The 18,498-nt window shown below is 37.3% G+C and overlaps 1 pseudogene; it reads right to left on the reverse strand.

The window, feature by feature from the left end:
* LOC101997752 overlaps window positions 1-18,498 on the reverse strand; it is a 49,025-nt pseudogene that overhangs the window by 5,359 nt on the left and 25,168 nt on the right.

Raw genomic sequence — 18,498 nt, forward strand, 5'->3', positions numbered from 1 at the left:
ACATATATAACACATATGCACAGAACCTCTGTTTGCATTTCAGTCCCTGGAAGCTCTTGTGAGCCCTGTTTAGCAGATTTGATGGGCCATATTCTCCTAGTGCTCTCTATCCCCTCTGATTCCTACAATCTTCCCATCCCTTCTCCCATGGGACTTCCTGATCTTGGAGGGGAGGGACCCGGTGGAGACCTCTAATTTAGACTCTCCATATAATGTCTCTCTGTGGGTCTCTGAACCTGCTCCCATCTGCTGCCCAAGAAAGCCTTTCTGATGATTACTGGAGAAGGCCCTAATCTGTGAGCATAGCAGACTATCATTAGGAATCATCTCATTGATGTTTATTCTTGTCCTGTTTAGTTCTACTCTAGGTCTCCTGGCTATCCTGTCTCAAGTTACTATCCATCCATGCAGTGTAGGGTGTGGGCTGCCTCTCCTAACATGGGCCTCAAGTTAAACCAAATATTGGTTGACCACCCCCACAAGTTCAGTGCCACTATTGCCCCAGCATGTTTTGCAGGTTGAGAGTTTTGTGGCTGGGTTGGTGTCCATTTTTTTTTCCATAGCTTGAGAGACCACAACCTATTGGTGAAGGCTCCATGCAGGCACCAGCTTGACTATGTTCTTTTTTTTTCATGTAATATAGTAATAAATCTAACTCTTCACGTGGATGTGAGTCACTCCTTGCTTTGTTGAGTAACAATTCTATTTGAAACAAACACTTTCTTTGGAGTAAATTCATTCTCCCAGAATAATCTAATCATTTTGCTATTATTTACTTTCAAGGGAAAACTATTTACCATTCTCATTATTCACCTTTCCAATATACATTCACAGTTCTAGAGTGTGGTGTGGATTTTTCTCTCCATACTTTAGTAATTAAATCTACCAAAAGAAATTATCTATATACTATGTTCAAATGAGGTGAGACTTCCTTGTCTCATTTTGACAAACATATTCTAAATTTTCTTCACAAGTTAAATTTGAACTGTATGGTTTTACCAATGTCTTGTATAAGTTTGCAGCCTGCTTGGCTTTGGATATCTCTGCTTAGATTGAATAGATACATCTATCAGATGTCACTTTATCCATATTGCAAGCTTTAGCAATTTTCCCATTGTCAGACACATTATCCAGATGTTTCTGGTGCTGGTGCCAAACAAATGTCACATTGCAATAAAATCTCGGGATCTTCTTTTTCTATTTGTTCCCAGATTTATTGAGGGAAATTAAAATATTAATATTAAATATTAAAATTATTATAATATAAAAATATTTAATATAAAACATTAAAATTAATAAAAATATTAAAATTAAAAATACACAACAGGATGTCTTCCATGTGTACACATCCCAAAGTGAATCGAAAATTCAAGCCATTTAGTATATGTATCATCTTTTTTCTTATAGTTGCTCCTGTGTGTGAGTGTGTGTGTGACGAGAATGTCTTACATCTACTCTCTCAGTTAACTTTCCAGTATGCAGTACATTTTTAAACTACAGTCACACTACTGAATATGAAATCTCCAGAACCAATTCATTTTGCAAGTACAAATTTGTGTACCTTGTCCCTCATCTCCTGATCCCCCTTCCTGATGACCATCTTTCTTCCCTGATACCCACAATTATATTCAGCCTTTTAAAGATTCCACATATATGTGAGACAATGCAGTATGTGCTTTCTGTGTCCAACTTAACTCACACCATGATGTTTTTAAGTTTATCCATATTGTTGCAAATGCAGGGTTTCCTTCCTTTTGTGGTTGGTAATGTTCCATTGTAGATGTGTTACATTTTAGTCTAGCAGGAAAACATGCACAGCACATTTTATTCATTCACTTATACATTCGTAGACACTTAGAGCATTGTCTTCCCTTAGCTGCTTTTTAAAATGCTGAAATCAGCATGCAGGTATGACTTTAATACATCCATCTCAACGTCAGCAGATATGAATGCAAGAGCAGGATGGCTGGTCTCCTTAAAAGATACACTAGAGCTATTTTTAGGGTTCGTAGGCGACTGCACTGATGTATACTCCCACTGGCAATGTGTGAGACGTTCCCTTTCTCCACAACCCTGCTTATTTCGTCACTATACAAATGACTTCCATGAGAGTATTTCTAGAAAATTTTCCACGCTCAGATGACTTCCATAATAACCTAACTGCGCAGAGAAACTGTGTAAATGTGTATTTTAAATCCAAAGTAAATGTTTTTTTTTTTTTTATTTCAGCTCTCTTTAGGTGAATCGCACAAAAACTGTCTCAAGAAACAAGTACTACTACAAAAACCAAAAGACAGTTTGCACTTTAGAATTGCCTTTTGTCTTTGCTGTGGTGAAATGCTATAGTAATGTATAGTGTTACACACACACTCACACCTTTCATACATAACCCAAAACCTAGGGAAATCTACATAAAACCAGTGGGTTGTATGATGTAGATCCTCATTACATTATTGTAATATGGTTCTATCATTATTATTAGGAACAACTGTATAAAGGTTATATAGGATTTCTCTATATTATTTATTATAGTTTTACGTGAATCAGTTATTTCAAGTATTTTAAATGAAATATTTAAAACAAATTAACCAAAATGGCAAGATAACTCAATAAGGGTTTGTTATTTTCTATTTCTATCCATACTATAAACATGAACAATTTCATAATATAACAAACAGCATTTAAACCTGACCTAGTGCTTAAGTACACCCAGACTGTGGTAATTTGTTATGGTATCTCTAGGTAATTAAAATTGTAAAGAAAAGACAGAGGTGGGGGAGGAGGAAGAAGAAGAAGAAAAAGAAGAAAAAGAAGAGATGGAAGGAAGGAAGGAAGGAAGGAAAGAAAGAAAGAAAGAAAGAAAGAAAGAAAGAAAGAAAGAAAGAAAGGGAGGAAAATGTCTTGTTCTTTCTCATTAAGGGTCATCCCTGACAGATAATTGTGGAGAATATTGAGCCATCAATAGACAACACTTTGGAAGATCACGACAAAAGATAGCCAGTCATTTTCTGTTTCTCTCCTTTCTCTCTTTTTATTTTGGAGAATGTAATGTCAGACTAAACTTATATCTTTTATTTTCTCATAACTAGTGAAGGTGGGAAAGGCATTTGCCAAGTTTCTTCCCTATCACCTCTACTACAATCAAACCTATTTGTAAATATTACCATACTATGATTCGAAGCATCATTATCACAGGAGCTTCTTAATATGATCTCATTTTAATATAAGACAATGTATTTTATGTGTTATTTGTGGAATTTTTACCTATGTTTATAGAACAATTGAAACAGATATTTCTTTATATTTTCTAAACTTCTCACGTGTAGATCTTTAATCCATATAAAAAGATGATATTTTGTAACTGGTATAAGACAGGGTTTTGAGATTCATTTTCTTCTTGTATTCATTCTCAGTTGACTCAGGCATACTTAATGAGAAGAAATATTTTTGTATTGTCCAATTATTACCTTTTCCAGGAAGCTGAGCTCTCTTCACTGATGATATTTCCCCAAGATCTCTTGAGAGACCATTGATCAGTCTGCCTTTCTTTATGCCAATATCACACTGTCTCCTTGAAATGCCATAGATTTTAAAACTATGTCATCATCCCACAATTACTACAGTCGCTCTTATCTCCTATAACAGTGAATATTGGGGAGAGGGGAAATGAGAGGATGAGAGGGAGATGAGAAAGGATGCTGTGGTCAAGATGTATTGCGTGATAGAGTAAAGAAAAAGAAAATAGGAATAAGGAAACAAACGGGGAGGAAGAAGTATCCTTGTCTGTGAAGAAAGATAAACCACTGATGAGAGAGCTAGAAGATGGCGAAGTCATAAGAGAAATTGGTATATAAAAGCATGGTTCTCAAAACCTTAAAAGTAAAACTACTGTACCATCCAGCACATACTTTATTTTTTTGTCATCTGATACAATTCTATTTATTTATTTAATTTTAAACCCATCTTCTTTCATTTTACTACCAATCCCAGTTCCCTCTCCCTCCCTCCTCCTTCTCCCCCACCTTCCACCTACTCTACCTATGGCTTCCATAGGGAGTCAACAAAGTCTGGCATAACATTTTGAGGCAGGATCAAGTTCCCTCCCCCAATATCTGAGCTGAGTAAGGTATCCCTTCAAAGAGAACAGGTTCCAAAACACCAGTTCAGGAACTAGGGATAAATCCTGATCCCGCAGACTGCCCCAGCCACACAACTATCACATTCAGTGGGTCTAGATTAGGCCTATACAGGTTTATCTCCTGTCAGTCCAAAATCAGTGAGCTCCCACTAGCTCAGGTCAGCTGTTTCTGTGTGTATCCCCATCATGGTCTTGACCTTTGTGCTCATGTTATTACTCCTCCCTCTCTTCAACTGAACTCTGGGAACGTGACCCTAAACTAGCTTTGGCTCTCTGCTCTGCTTTCATCAGTTGCTGGATGAAGTTTCTATGATGACAATTAAGATAGTCATCAATCTGATTATAGGGAACCCTCTCCACTATTGCTTAGGGTCTTAGCTGGAATCATCCTCCAGCAAACACCTTTTAGCAATATTCCAAGAGAACAAGAAAGAGATTTTTGAAGAAATGTTTGCATACCCATTGTGATGTTTGAATGAGAATGCTGTACATAAATTCATGTGTTTGAATACCTGGTCCTACTTGGTGGAACTGTTTGGTAAGGATTAGGAGGCATGGCTTTATTGGAGGAGGTATGTCACTGAAGGGTGGGCCTTGAGCGGCCTATGCCATTCCTAGTTAGTTCTCTCTGTTGCTCTACCTCTTGCTTGGTGATCAGCTAAGCTGTAATCTCATATTCCACAGCAATGTCTGACTGTCTGTTGCCATGCTCCCAAACCATGATGGTCATGGATTCTACCTCTGAAAGTGTAAACCTCAGTAAAAGCTTTCTTATATAAGTTGCTTTGGTCACGGTGTTTCTTCACAGCAACAGATAAGTAACAAAGGCGTCGATGTTTAGAGCAGGTGGTAATAAATATACACAATATTGTATGTCATACACAAAAGCACTACACTAAAAAAGCAAGTCATGTACCATATGGCTGAACCTAGAAAAATAAAAGATCCTATGTGAAATAAACCAACTGCAAGAAACAAACCTAGTGTCTTACTATTTACCTGTCAAGTCTAGAAAGGCATCATCAGAGACACAGAAGGACAGTGGTATCTTCCAGGGCTATGAAAGAGAGAAAAGGTATATTCCTTGACAGATACACATTTTCACATTTGGAAGATGAAAGCTCTTGATGGATTTGTTTTACAAACATGAATAGACATAAAATAACACTACCAAGGAACACATTTTACAATGACTAAGATGGTAAAATTTCTGGCTTTTACTGTTGAAAAGTGAATTTTAAAATGTGATACAGCATATTTCAGTGACATCAAGACTGAAGATGTTTCTGCAGCTATTTACCCATTTAGCCATTACACTGAAAATTCAGCACCAAAGCTCCACACATCTCAGCATATTCACCACATATTGGTCTATTGACTTCTCTAAGATCATTTATAAAGCTGATATTTGACTCTCTCTCTCTTTCTCTCCCTCTCCCTCTTCCTCCTTCTTCTTTACAACTTTGACTAAAAGCAAATAGCTAAATTTAAGGGTAAATGGCTTGGCTTGCCTGACCAATGGTATCTGCTTCAACCTTTTAGTTTGTTCATTAGTCTATATCAATTAATTAACCTATACTATTTCTAAATATTTTATTTATTATTTAAGGTTTTTATGCTTGTAGGTTGTATATCTTGATTGTATTTTGTCCTCAGAATCTGTCAACACATCTCCCCCAATTTCATATCCCTTTTAAAATTTTAAGTAATTCACTTTGTCCAAATCATGCCACCTATGTGCATGGGTGTGAGATCGTCCAATGAGGTGTGAACAATCTATTAGTGACCACACCCTCAAAAAAACTGCCAATTGCTTCTCAGGTAGGTATAGAGCATTGCTAGACTATGTCTTATTCATGATGGGATTTGAAAGACTTTATGCTTTATAGATCTTATGTAGATAATCACAGCTGCTATGAGTTTGTGTGTGCTATAGTCATACCATGCCCAGAAGACAGCACTTCACCCTGTTCTCTGGCTTTTATATCCTTTCTTTTCCTCTTCTCTGCTTTGTTTCATAATCCTTATGACATAAAATTTTCAATAAAATTCTCTTATGTATTGTCTAGAAGCTGATAAATCCATTAGATAAATTCTTAAATAGTAAACCAGTATTTGTTCAGTTCTAAGGTTTGGTTAAGCATTTAAATTCAGGATTATATGTTACATTTTTCATTTCAGACATTTTTCATTGTTCCAAAATTTATTTCATAATTATAGCTTTTAGAATAATGCTTTCATAACTAAAAAACCTTAATCATGTATAATTTTGACTCTATAGTATTTTTTATTTGGGGCAATATGATCCTGGATCATATGTGTCTAATAATCTTTAATCTCTGTTAGTTGAATATGAAAAACTGTGCAAATGTTCACTGACATTAGAGAAAAAACATAAAAGATACTCACAGCAGAAGCCTTCAGCACATCTAGATGTACTATCATGTTTTCCATAGAGAAAGTAAGCTATGATTCTGTCATACATTGAAATGCTATGGAGAAGTGAGAACTAAGTATTTCTATATCTTACCACAAAGAAAAATCTTACAAAATATGGATGAAAGTTTTATGAATAAAGGGTTACTTCTTACATATCCCATACAATTAATGGTATAGATATGAGCCATTGAGTTGCAGGCATTCTTTTTATGTTTTATTTATTCTTTCACAATTTCACATGCACAAGTAATATACTTTGATCATATTCACCCCCATACTCTCTTATCTCCTTGCCACTCCTATTGAAATACCTTCTAGCAAATCCCTCCTTTGCCCATGTTGTGTGCATATGCCTGTGTCTTTGTGTCTGTGTGTACATATGTGTGCACATGTGTGTGTATATGTGTTCAACTGAATTTAAATAGGCCTGCCTAAATATCCCTCTACTTACTTGTGCAAGAGCAACATACCAATTGCAACACTGGGAAACATGACCATACATTGACTAGCAGCCATTCCTTGCCTATAGCTCCTCAGAAGGAGCTGGACCCTCAAGAGTCATTCCTCATCCATGATGGAATGTTGATAATGCACCTAGTCTCATGCAGATAGCAGGCAGGTAACTACAGCTTCTGTAAGTTCATCAGTGCCACATCCATATAATGTCCAGAAGAAAGCTAAAATTTAGACTTAAAATATAGACTTCAAACTAAAATTAATCAAAAGAGATGAATGACATTTCATATTCATCAAGAGAAAAATCTATCAAGATGAATTTAATTCTGAACATCTATTCTTCAGATACAAGGGCATCCACATACATAAGGAAAAGTTATTAAAGTGTAAATCACTCATCAAACCCTACACATTAATAGTGGGAGACTTAAATACCCCACTCTTACCACTGGACAGGACTGCCAGACAAAAACTTAATAGAGAAATAAAGGGACCAACAAAAGTTATGACTTAAATGAGATTAACAGATATCTATAGTACATTCCATCCAAAAACAAAAGATTATACCTTCTTCACAGAACCTCATAGAACCTTCTCTAAAATTGACTACATACTTAGTAACAAAGCAAACCTCAACGGATATAAAAAAAAAAAAGGAATAACCCCCTGCATCTTATTGGATCACCATGGTTTAAAGTTAGAATTCAACAACAACACTAATTGTAGAAAGTCCACAAACTCAGAGAACTTGAACAATGCTCAACAAAATCATTCCTGGATCAAGAAAGAAATAGTGAAAGAAATTAAATATTTCCAAATATTCAACAAAAATGAAAACACAACATACCCAAACTTATGGGACGCTTTAAAAGCAGTTCTAAGAGGAAAGTTCATAGAACTAAGTACCTACGTAAAGAACTTAGACAAATCTCATACTAGTAACTAAAATGCCCCTCAAACAATGAATGGATAAAGAAAATGTGGTACATTTACACAATGGAGTAGTACTCAATAGAAAAAAAGAATAACGACATCTTGAAATTTGCATGGAAATGAATGGAACTAGGAAAAAAAAAAACAGTGTGAGTGAGTTAACCCAGACACAGGACAACAAACACAGCATGTAATCACTCCTAAGTGAATATTAGACATAAAGCAAAGGATAACCAGCCTATAGTTCACAACTCCAGAAATGCCAGGAAACAAGGAGGACCACTAGAGAGGCATACATGGATCTTCCTGGGAAAGGGGCAATAGACCAGGTCTACTGAGTAAATTGGGAGCATGGGGGAGGGGGAAGGTGGAGGATGGGAGGGTAGTGGGGAAGGGAGAAGAGAAAGATGTAGGAGAACATGACGGAATGTGATGGTTGAGTTGGGGGAAGGACAGAAAGGGAGAGCAAAGAGATATTTTGATTGAGGGAGCCATTACAGAGTTAATGAGAAACCTGGCACTAGGAAAATTCTCAGGAATCAACAAGAACAACACCAGATAAGAATCTAAGCAATAATGGAGAGGGTACCCAAACTGCCTTTCCCCTGTAATCAGATTGCCATCATAGAACCTACATCTAGTAACTGTTGGAAGCAGATACAGAGATCCACAGATAAGCACTGGGCCAAGCTCCTGGAGTCCTGTCATAGCGAGGGAGAAGCAACATTACAAGCAAAGTGGTCAAGACCATTATGGGAATACCCACAGAAACAGCTTATTCAAGCTAGTAGGAGCTCACTGACCCCAGACTGACAGCTGAAGAACCAGAATAAGACTGAATTAGGCCCTCTGAATGTGGGTGACAGTTGTGTGGCTTTGAATCAGGATTTATTCTTAGTGCATGACTTTGTTTTTTTGTTTTTTTTCTAGCCCATTCTCTTTGGGGGAACACCTTGCTCAGCCTAGATACAGTGGAGAGGGCCTTTGTCCTGCCTCAAGTGATGTGACAGACTTTGTTGATTCCTCATGAGAGGCCTTATACTCTATGAGGAGTGGTTGGAGGGTAGGGTGAAGGGAAGGCTGGCATGGGGAAGAATAGGAGGAGGAGAGGGAGAGGAAACTGGATGTGGCATGTAAAATAAGATTGCTTTAAAAATTAAAGAAAAATAATAAAAAAGAAATAGACACAAAATCATTCTTAACTGGAACATCATGCTTTGAAACTCCTCTTAAACAGTCCAGTGGGATTTTGGAGAGATAAGCAGAGAAAATACCAAGGTTAACCACTACTGAAGCTGCATAATAAAGATTACGAATATTCATTGTGTCCTTAATTTTGTGTTAGTGTGGATTTGGTATTTTCCACAATAAAAACAAGCATGGGGATAAGAAACATACACACAAAAAGATTAACAAGGAGTACCTGAGGCTGGTATTAATTTTTCTTCTGAAATACTTTTACTTCTTAAAAACATATATTTATTTTATAAACAGAAAAGAAAATAAGAATAATGAAGCCTATATTAAAATAAAATTTCAAGCTTTACTTTTGAGCCACTATAACTGGGTTCTCTGAAGTAGGCTATGACTTCCCCCTGATAGATTTGAGAAGGATGTCTCATTTATGAGAAAGAAATATGTGCAGTATGTTATTTCCCCATTTAACTTTCCTAATTCCTTGCTAGGTTTTGTTGTGTTTTGCCTTATGCCGGATTCATATCCTTGTTTGCAGATTCAAATAGGAGATCTATTGAAACTACATGTTGCATAAAACATTTGGTTGCACATTATTTTAAATGGCTCAATAAACATAACTGTATTATTTCAAGGACACAAATTGCTATTAAGAAAACGCATTTGTGCCATATAATTTGTGTTCACTTTGATTGAAAATTCTAATGAAATTTAATGGCATTTCTATCCAAGAAAAAAAAAGGAGGAAAATGTCATCAACAGAAAAGACTACTGACAAAAAGAGAAAATGTAAAAACAACCATTGCTTTTCATGGATATATGAGGGCAAGGTGATGAATTACAAAAGTATCTCATTAAAACCATTTGACATCTGTGTGTGAAGATTTCTACCTTTCCTGCTACAATTATGCTGTGTTTAATTGAAATTATTTAAGTAAAAAAACAGGAAAATTCTTGCTATATAGCTGTTGAAGAATAACTAGATAATAATTTTCCCATTATTGGTTAATTTTCTTTCAAATATGGAATTTATTGAGGTTGTAAATTTGTTTATAGTCACAAAGCAAGTATGCATACTGGATGTGACCTAATAATTCTTTTTTTATTTTATATAGGTTTCCTGTTATATTGTTTGTCTAAATTTTAGGCATATTTTCTTTACTGTCTAATTTTTATTTATTCTTGGGCTTTCGCAAAAACTTTCATTTGTGTTGTTTTGTGCACCCTTGGTGGAAAGGTCTCATGCAACTCAACAGCATAATCTAAGTGAAGTGCTCTTGGATATCCAGTTGACCAGCTGAGATACCACCTCAGGGAGCAAGCATGGAAGAAAAAAGAGCAAGAGATGATTAAAAACAACTATGGGACCCACAGTTCCTTCTAGAAGCCTGTAGATGGGCTCTGACCAGAATGGAACAGATGCCCCAGGCTCACAGAGGAAGACAGAAGGTTATCATAAATTTTATCATTTTTCTTTACATCTTAAAGATAGAGACATCATAAACCTAGTACTTTAGTGGAGGCAGGAGAATCAGGAGTTCAAGACTGTCTTTGACTATGGATTGAATTTGAGGCCAGTCTAGGATATGTAAGACTTTATCTCAAAACAAACAAAAATAACAACAAAAATGTTTCTGAACACAATTTCATTAGATATGCATCATCCTTATCAGCTAATTCCATTATATCTATGATTTTTAGTTCTGTTTGTTATTTGCCTGTGCATAACTACATTTTCCTGTCTTTCTACTTAGCTAAGAATTTTCCTTTATGCCTTGATTATTTTACCTTTGACATCCTTATTCTTTAGTGCTTTTATTTTTTTCTGTCAGGTTTTCATTTTCTGCCAATCAATGTGAGTATCCCAAGACCTTAACATGTTCAACTGTTTCTGGACAACCTTTAGTCTCAGTCTGAGTTAAACTTACTCCTATGGTGTGAATCTGTCTTCTCTTTTGAGTTAGCAACATGCATTAAGCACCCATTGTAACAGAAGATGGCCTTGAAAACCAACTCTTCTACCCCCTAAGTATTTGGATTACAAGTGTACATCAATACGCCTAGTTTTATGTTCAAAAATGTAAAGGAAAAGGCAAATGCATGAAAGAAATGTGAGAAATATGAATAGATCTAAATGCAAATTCTGGAACGGATAGTCACAGTTTTTGAAATAAAAATGTCACTGGTCAGTGAACCTGAAGACAGAATGACACTCTCTCCAAATAGAAACATGGTGAAGCAGAAAGGAGGACAATGAATAAGCAGAGCCTCAGTGAAGCATGAGTCTGGATAAAGCTCATAAATATAATAGGAGGAAAGAGAGAGGACGATCGGGCTGAAAAGTCAGTCTAAGAGACAATGGCAGCCAGATTTCCAAACCTGATGACCCGAATAGCCTAATGGACTCCAGGCACCATAAACTGACACCAGAGTATCACTGACAAACTCATGAAATCTAGTAATAAAGTGAAAATTATAGAAAATAAAAAAGATATCAAATATACAGAGAAACTATGGTAGTAGTCACCACCAGGTTTCTTGTCCAAAACAATGCAGACAGAAATACAAAAAAAAAAAAAAAAAAACTGCTAAAAATGAGTCTCAAATCTGTCAACCTAGGTTTCAATATTCATTGACAATAACTATTAAATATAACAGCAAGGCTCCCAGTTTCATCTTGGAACTGAGTGGGCTGTAGGAAACAGAGCTGACCCATTGTGAACAGAGAAATCCTGGAAAGACACACAAATTAATAACTTTCCATGAACCAGAGAATGGAGGCTTTCAGGCAAATTACCAACCAGAAAGCCAGTAAGGTACAGCATCTGAAGTTAGCAACCAAGGCCTGGACATCTTTTTCTGGGACATAGGCTGTCAAACACTTTATATGTAAGTGAGAATCTTGAGCTACATTTTTTTTTCCTATGAATGGCTACAGTCTATGTGTGAGCAAACAGGATAGTGTAGCTCCTGAAGGCTTCAGACATAGGTGTTTCTTGCTCTTTGTGGGCATCCCCTGTAGGAATATGAACAGTACTGAGAAACTATTGCTGGGTGCAGGTCATGGGAAGCGACAGTGGTGCTCAGCAACACCATTTCCTAACTTCTTTCTTTCATAAGAATAGGAATCTGACACCATGGAAATTCAAGCCCGAACTGTGTCTTTGTCTCCTTTATAAAATAAAGATGTAGTGGGGAAGTAGTGGTGCACACCTTTAATCCTAGCACTCAGGAAAGTAGAAGCCAGCCCGGTCTACAGAGTGAGTTCCGGCACAGTCAGAGATACACAGAGAAACCCTGTCTCAAAAAAACAAAACAAGTTCTCAGTTCTAGTACTCTGTCTGCCTCCCTGCTGCCATGCTCCCCACCATTTAAGATGGGAATGGACTCATCTTAAATAGTAAGTCTCCAGTTAACTCTTTCTTTTATAAATCACCTTGATCATGGTGTCTCTTCAAAGCAATACAAAAGTACCTAAGATAATTTCTTTTATGGTTTCTGATGAAAAATTTGGCCATAATTCTTTTTCTTATTATACATGAGGCAAATGGTTTCAATCAATTCTTTCAATTTTCAAAATCTTTCTTTGTTTCCCCCCAGAATTACTGAGGCAATATGTTAGGCAAAAAGAGATACATTTTCAATTGTGACCTCATGAAAGATTCTGATATATGAGCACCTGAAGAATTACATCTTTATTCCTTTTTGTTTTGTCATGAGCTTTTGAAACCTCAAATGCAGCCCCGGTGATACACCTCCTTCAAGAGGGCCTCACTTCCTAATCCTTCCCCAAAAGTTCCACCAACTAGGGAACCAACTATTAAAATATATAACTTTATGATGGGTTATGGTTACTTTCTAAGTCAAACCACCACAGAAAGAATGCAAACCACATCCACAAAGCTAAAATGAAAGAAATATCTTGTCAATATTTCATACTTCAAATATGAAGCAGAAATGGTGTGTAGGAGAAACTGAAGGAATTCTGTCGCTGCAAGTGATCTGCAAAAGTAAGAATTTTATGCAGAAGAAACACAGGGCTGGTTAAAGTTTGCATCTTTAAATGTCAGCTGTAGGGTTAATGTGTAGATTACTGTCCCCTATTTCATAAAATGTGTCTAGGAAATTAGAATGTCCACCCCGTTCCAAAGGAAAGTTTTTTTCATTTTGCTAAGCCTGTGTACAAAGTCCAGCTCTAATAGGAATTGCAAAGGAATGCCCTCTATGAGAATTATACAGAAGAGCATAGCATAATTACTTAGAACAACTATCTTGGGAAGACTATTTTAGCAAACACATTCTCCCAGACCTCGTGATTGTAATTCAAAAGAGCTTAAAACTGATTAGCTTTTAACTATTTCTCTTTATTCTCCTTCCTTCAAAATTTATTGAGCATTTACTATGCACTCTTAAATCTAGCAACACAAAAATAAATGAACCATCATCTTCAAATGTGTCAAATATGAGTGTTTAAGACTGGACTCTTATCAAGCACTGCGTGTTTAGATACTTACTCCGCATAGTCAGTGGGCAGCTATCAGTTGGTTTGAATAACCGGATTTCAATTTTGTTGATATCAAGGTCATAATCCTCTCAAAATATTTTAAATACAACTAACTTGAGACTTCAAGCATAGGAACTACATGAAATAGCAAAAAAAAAAAAAATAATACTAGGATTTCTTATTGAAGTATGGCTGCAGTCACCCACTGGGCTGTAGATTAGTAGACACACTGGGGCACCTCTGAAAAGATAAGCTGCAGGTAATACCTGACACACAGGATGTTAAATCCGACCAACCACTGGAGTTTATCATCTAGTCTTCCCTCTACCTTAAGTCAATAGCAAGAAGTTTCTTTTCTTCATTCTTGTAATGAAGCTAGAAATCAATAAGACCTGATAATCTTAACACAAAGAGACTTGAAAAAAAGGGAAAATATTCGAAACCATGAAACTCAAGCCTGAGCAAAAACAGTAGGAGTAGAGCCCAGCCCCACATCAGAACTGTCCATTCACTGAGTTAATTCATCTTGCAGAACAACCATCATTGTTATTTTAAATGTAGTAATTTTTGATCATATTTTAAAATATCATTCTTCCAGACCTAAACAAAGATGCTTACAGATAACATTGCATGATGTTTGTGGTTGTTTTCTCAATGTTGTTTAAAAGGAATGGATGGCGAACAGGGGTATGGGTAAAATATGGCTGGCTTTGAGTCCATGGTATAAATATAGGAGCAAGTCATGCCACACCATGATACTTAAAAGAGTGAAATATCAGAGAGTGACCCGGGATCATACACAAGTGGGTTGTTGGAACTGAACACTAATCTAGAAAACTTTGCCTCTTCATATATAAGTTATGGGATGATTTGCAACCATTACAGAAATAAGAACTCAATTGATGCATTAAGGAAGCTATTGCTGTCCCTTTCAAGAGACTATTTTCCTCTTCACCAATTGTATTCTAGAATGTATCCAAGTGCCGTTACAGGCTTCCAGGTTTTTCTTTCTAAAAATGAGAGTAATCTCTCTCTTCTGTATTTCAGTACTGAACAGTATCTGAACTAAAATTCACCAAAACCTTCTGGGTAGTCCTGTATGGATCCTTGTTTCTGGAGATAGTGATGGAAGGGTTAAACAATTAGTCCATCTGTCCCAGGTCAGCAGGTAGGCAATGCCTAAAGATGGGAAAACAAAGCATTGTCCAAGACTGAAGAATCTTCCCGCTATTCTACTGACCTCTTCTGCTGAACAGGCAGAACTTCTGCTGCCTGTGTCTCTGCCCACACTGCACTTGCCACAGCTGCCTTCCTAGCCTCTCCTAGCATTCCTTTACTGTCCATGTAGGACTCTGTCTGGGATGTACTTGGCCCAGAATCTCTGTGACTAACTCTAGCCTCCCTCAAGGTTTTGCTGAGGATATTCAATGGCCGTCTCTTTCCCTACTTCCCCAGACTCCATTATCCCTTCCCATTCCTTTTGCTCTTAGATACACACCATGTTGTAAATTCCTATTTCTTCTGCTTGCTGACTTTTCTTTTCCTAACCCAGGAAGATAAATTTTTAAGAAATGTGAAAGCAGGAAGTGTTTTGTATCCTAAGCCTTTATTTGCTGACCTTTGACTCCCAGAAGAATACTAACTAGTAGGAGACACTGAATATTTAAATATGAAATAAGTGACTGTCTCCAGCCAGAATTATTACCACTGGCAATAAACTTTCAAAAACAAAGTGAATTTGATATGAAATAACAAGGGCCTGGAAAGTTGGTTCAGCAGATAAGGGCACTTGCTACTCTTACAGAAGACCCTAGTTTGGTTTTAACACCCACATGATGGCTTATAATATCTACATCTCCATTTTCAATCTATTTGACACTCTCTTCTGGTCTCTTAAAGTACCAGGCAAGCACAGGGTACACATGCATACATGCAAGAAAAACACTCATACACATAAAATTAATTTTTTCAAATTATAATTTAAAAAGAAAAACTAACTAAAGTATTCTGTGCAAGCAAAATCAAATGCTGAAAAGTTACAGGTATATCTATCCATGAAGCCCTTGCTACCAGGAAAAGTTTCTTGGAGGAAGAACCATGTAAAGATAGGTCAATTCTATTAGGTACGGAAGCAAGTGTGGGTGACAGTGTCAAGAGTATGTCGGGATCTGGAAGAGGATTTCTGGTCTGATAGATGATTGACTGGAGATGGAGCTGAGTCTGGCTGTAACAGGTCACAGTAACCAACTTGGACTTCAGCCTGCGGGCATAGAAAACTGTTAAAGGGATTCATGAATGGAAGTGACACATTGGGGTCCATTTATACATGTGTTCTCTGGCTGTAGGATGAAAAATAGACTTGAAGTGACCAACCTGAAAGAAGTGAGGCTTCATTTGAAGCAGCAAATGGAGAAATGCCTGGCCCAGGTAAAGAACACCTTCTCTCTTGGCCACCACAGGGAAAGACAGAACTTCTCAATTCCACAGCACGCTCTGTCCAGAGATTGCCCTAGAACTCAGGTAAGATATTTTTCTTCCTGTATGTAAGAAAAAAAATCAATATAGAGCAAGAAAAGGGAAAAGGTCACTTACATTGCCGTTTCAGAAATGTTTCATTATCTTTCTAACTGAATATTCCTCCCAGAGCCTTCAGAACATGGAAGGTAGGAGAGGACCAAACAATGAGTCATAGCTGGAATGCCTTAGTTAGTCTGCCACATAAGCCCAGAAAAGTTTGCCTATATTTTATATGACTAAAGGCCTATGCCAGGCTTTTCAGACAGATGTGCTTGGACCCAAATGTCTCACTTGACATTTCTGAGGCTCCTGGATGGTTTGGCGGGTGGTCTGTCTTCTTACTTGATTCCTTGCTGATTTACTCATAATGACACAGAAGTCAGAGCTTCACGGGAGCTAAGGTGTGTTTTATTCTTCCTTACCTTTGCCATGCTTTACTCTGAACAAGGACACTATAAGCAACCCGCATTTAAGGAGCAGACGACTGTGTTCAGAATTCCTCTCTGGCTCTGTAGAGATTCAGAAGATTTGTGTGTATTTCAGTGTTAAAGGACTTGGCTAGCATTCAGAAGGCACTGGCTCTTATCCCCAAGACCAAAAGAAAACAAAGAAAGAAGAATGACATGAGAAAGAATCAGCCTTTTCTGTCTTTTCTATTGCCATGAACAAAGATTTTTCATTATTGTCATGATACATGGTCCTTCTATCCCATCCAAACTGGCCTAGCAATATGTGGCCTAGCTCAAGCAATTCTCCTGCCTCAGCCTTCCTAGTAGCTACAATCGTAGGTGTGCACCACTACCCAGAAAAATATTTTGTGCCCATAAAAAGTTAACTTTGTATTAGAAAGCAAGTTTGTGTTTGCTAAATAAATGAAATTATCAGACTCTTTGGAACCACTGGGAAAAGTGGGTAAGCTGTTCTTCATAGGAGACTTGACTCCTTCTATATCTGTGATTTACTCCACAGGCATGTAGTTTATCATTTAATTACTACTCCTGTTTTCACTACTGTTCTTAAATTTTTCTAGCCCTTCTGATTGAAAGCTCTGGCAGATCCTGTGTCAGGCGGCAATTCTGGAATTGCTAAGTTATATTTGAACTCTTCCATACCTTCATTCTCTTTCTTTCCCCAGATGCAGAACCAGCTGTTTCTCCCAGAGCACTATTGCTTTTACAGCGGAATGTTAGGATGCCACATCTGGTCTCCAGTAGTGCTCACTGACACTGTGGTACCCAGGCCTTAAATACTCCCAATGACAGGGAAATATATGTGTGCAGCAACTCACGTGTGTAGAACTAGGCACAAGCATTTCTGTGTCCCAGTCTGGTTAGATATTGGGCTAACTCTAGCTCATAACTGTGTCCCCACCTCTAATGCAGTAGTACTTCCTGTACTTGTCTTCCAAACTGAGGAACCTAGCTCATGCATATCATTTTATCTTCTGGGGTGATGGGAAAATGTCCATAGCTTTTGCTGTTTAAAGTTCTAGGTGGCCTCATCTGTGCAGGGTTTGGAAGAGAAGTCACATTGGAAGTAGCAGCTCCTCGGTGACTCATTAAGAGTGTGTGTGCGTACATTGCCATCCCCTAGTGCTGTGAGTCCTTGACTCTCTCCCAGGGTTACTAAAATCACAGCCCTCCCCCACCACTCCCAGTAATATATTTTAAAGACCATTTCTAAATTCCATCCTACACTTTGACATCCTACTCTACACACATCCTGCATCCTGCCAATCTTTTAAATTTATGTTATTTTCTACTCAATGCTTCACTATAGTAAGGTATTTTCTGTTACAAAGTTCTGTGGATTTGGCAAATGGTGAACGTCCTGGGCATATAATCAGAATATACTACATGGTTTCAAGGCTCTAAAAATCTTTCATGTAATGTTCTCATTCTCCTCCTAACCCACCGTTTCACTACCTATAGTTTATATTTCCAGAATATCACATGCCTGTGATCATAGAGTATTCAGCCTTTTAAGATTTCCTCCTATCTTTTAGTGGTAAGCATTAAGGTTTCATTTGAGATTTCTACAGTTTGACATTTCTTCCTATCACTGAATAATATCCTATCATAGGCATATACTGGAACTGATACATCCATTCACCTATTAAAGAACATCATAATAGCTGCCAGGTTTTGCAATTGTAAACAAAGTTGCCATGAACATCTGCACAAAACTTCTCATGTAGCCGGGCAGTGGTGGCGCAAGCCTTTAATCCCAGGCAGAGGCAGGGAGAGGCAGGCGGATCTCTGTGAGTTCAAGGCCAGCCTGGTCTACAAGAGCTAGTTCCAGAACAGGAACCAAAAGC

The sequence above is a fragment of the Microtus ochrogaster genome, linkage group LG1 (genome assembly GCF_000317375.1).
Source record: "Microtus ochrogaster isolate Prairie Vole_2 linkage group LG1, MicOch1.0, whole genome shotgun sequence".
NCBI lineage: Eukaryota > Metazoa > Chordata > Mammalia > Rodentia > Cricetidae > Microtus > Microtus ochrogaster.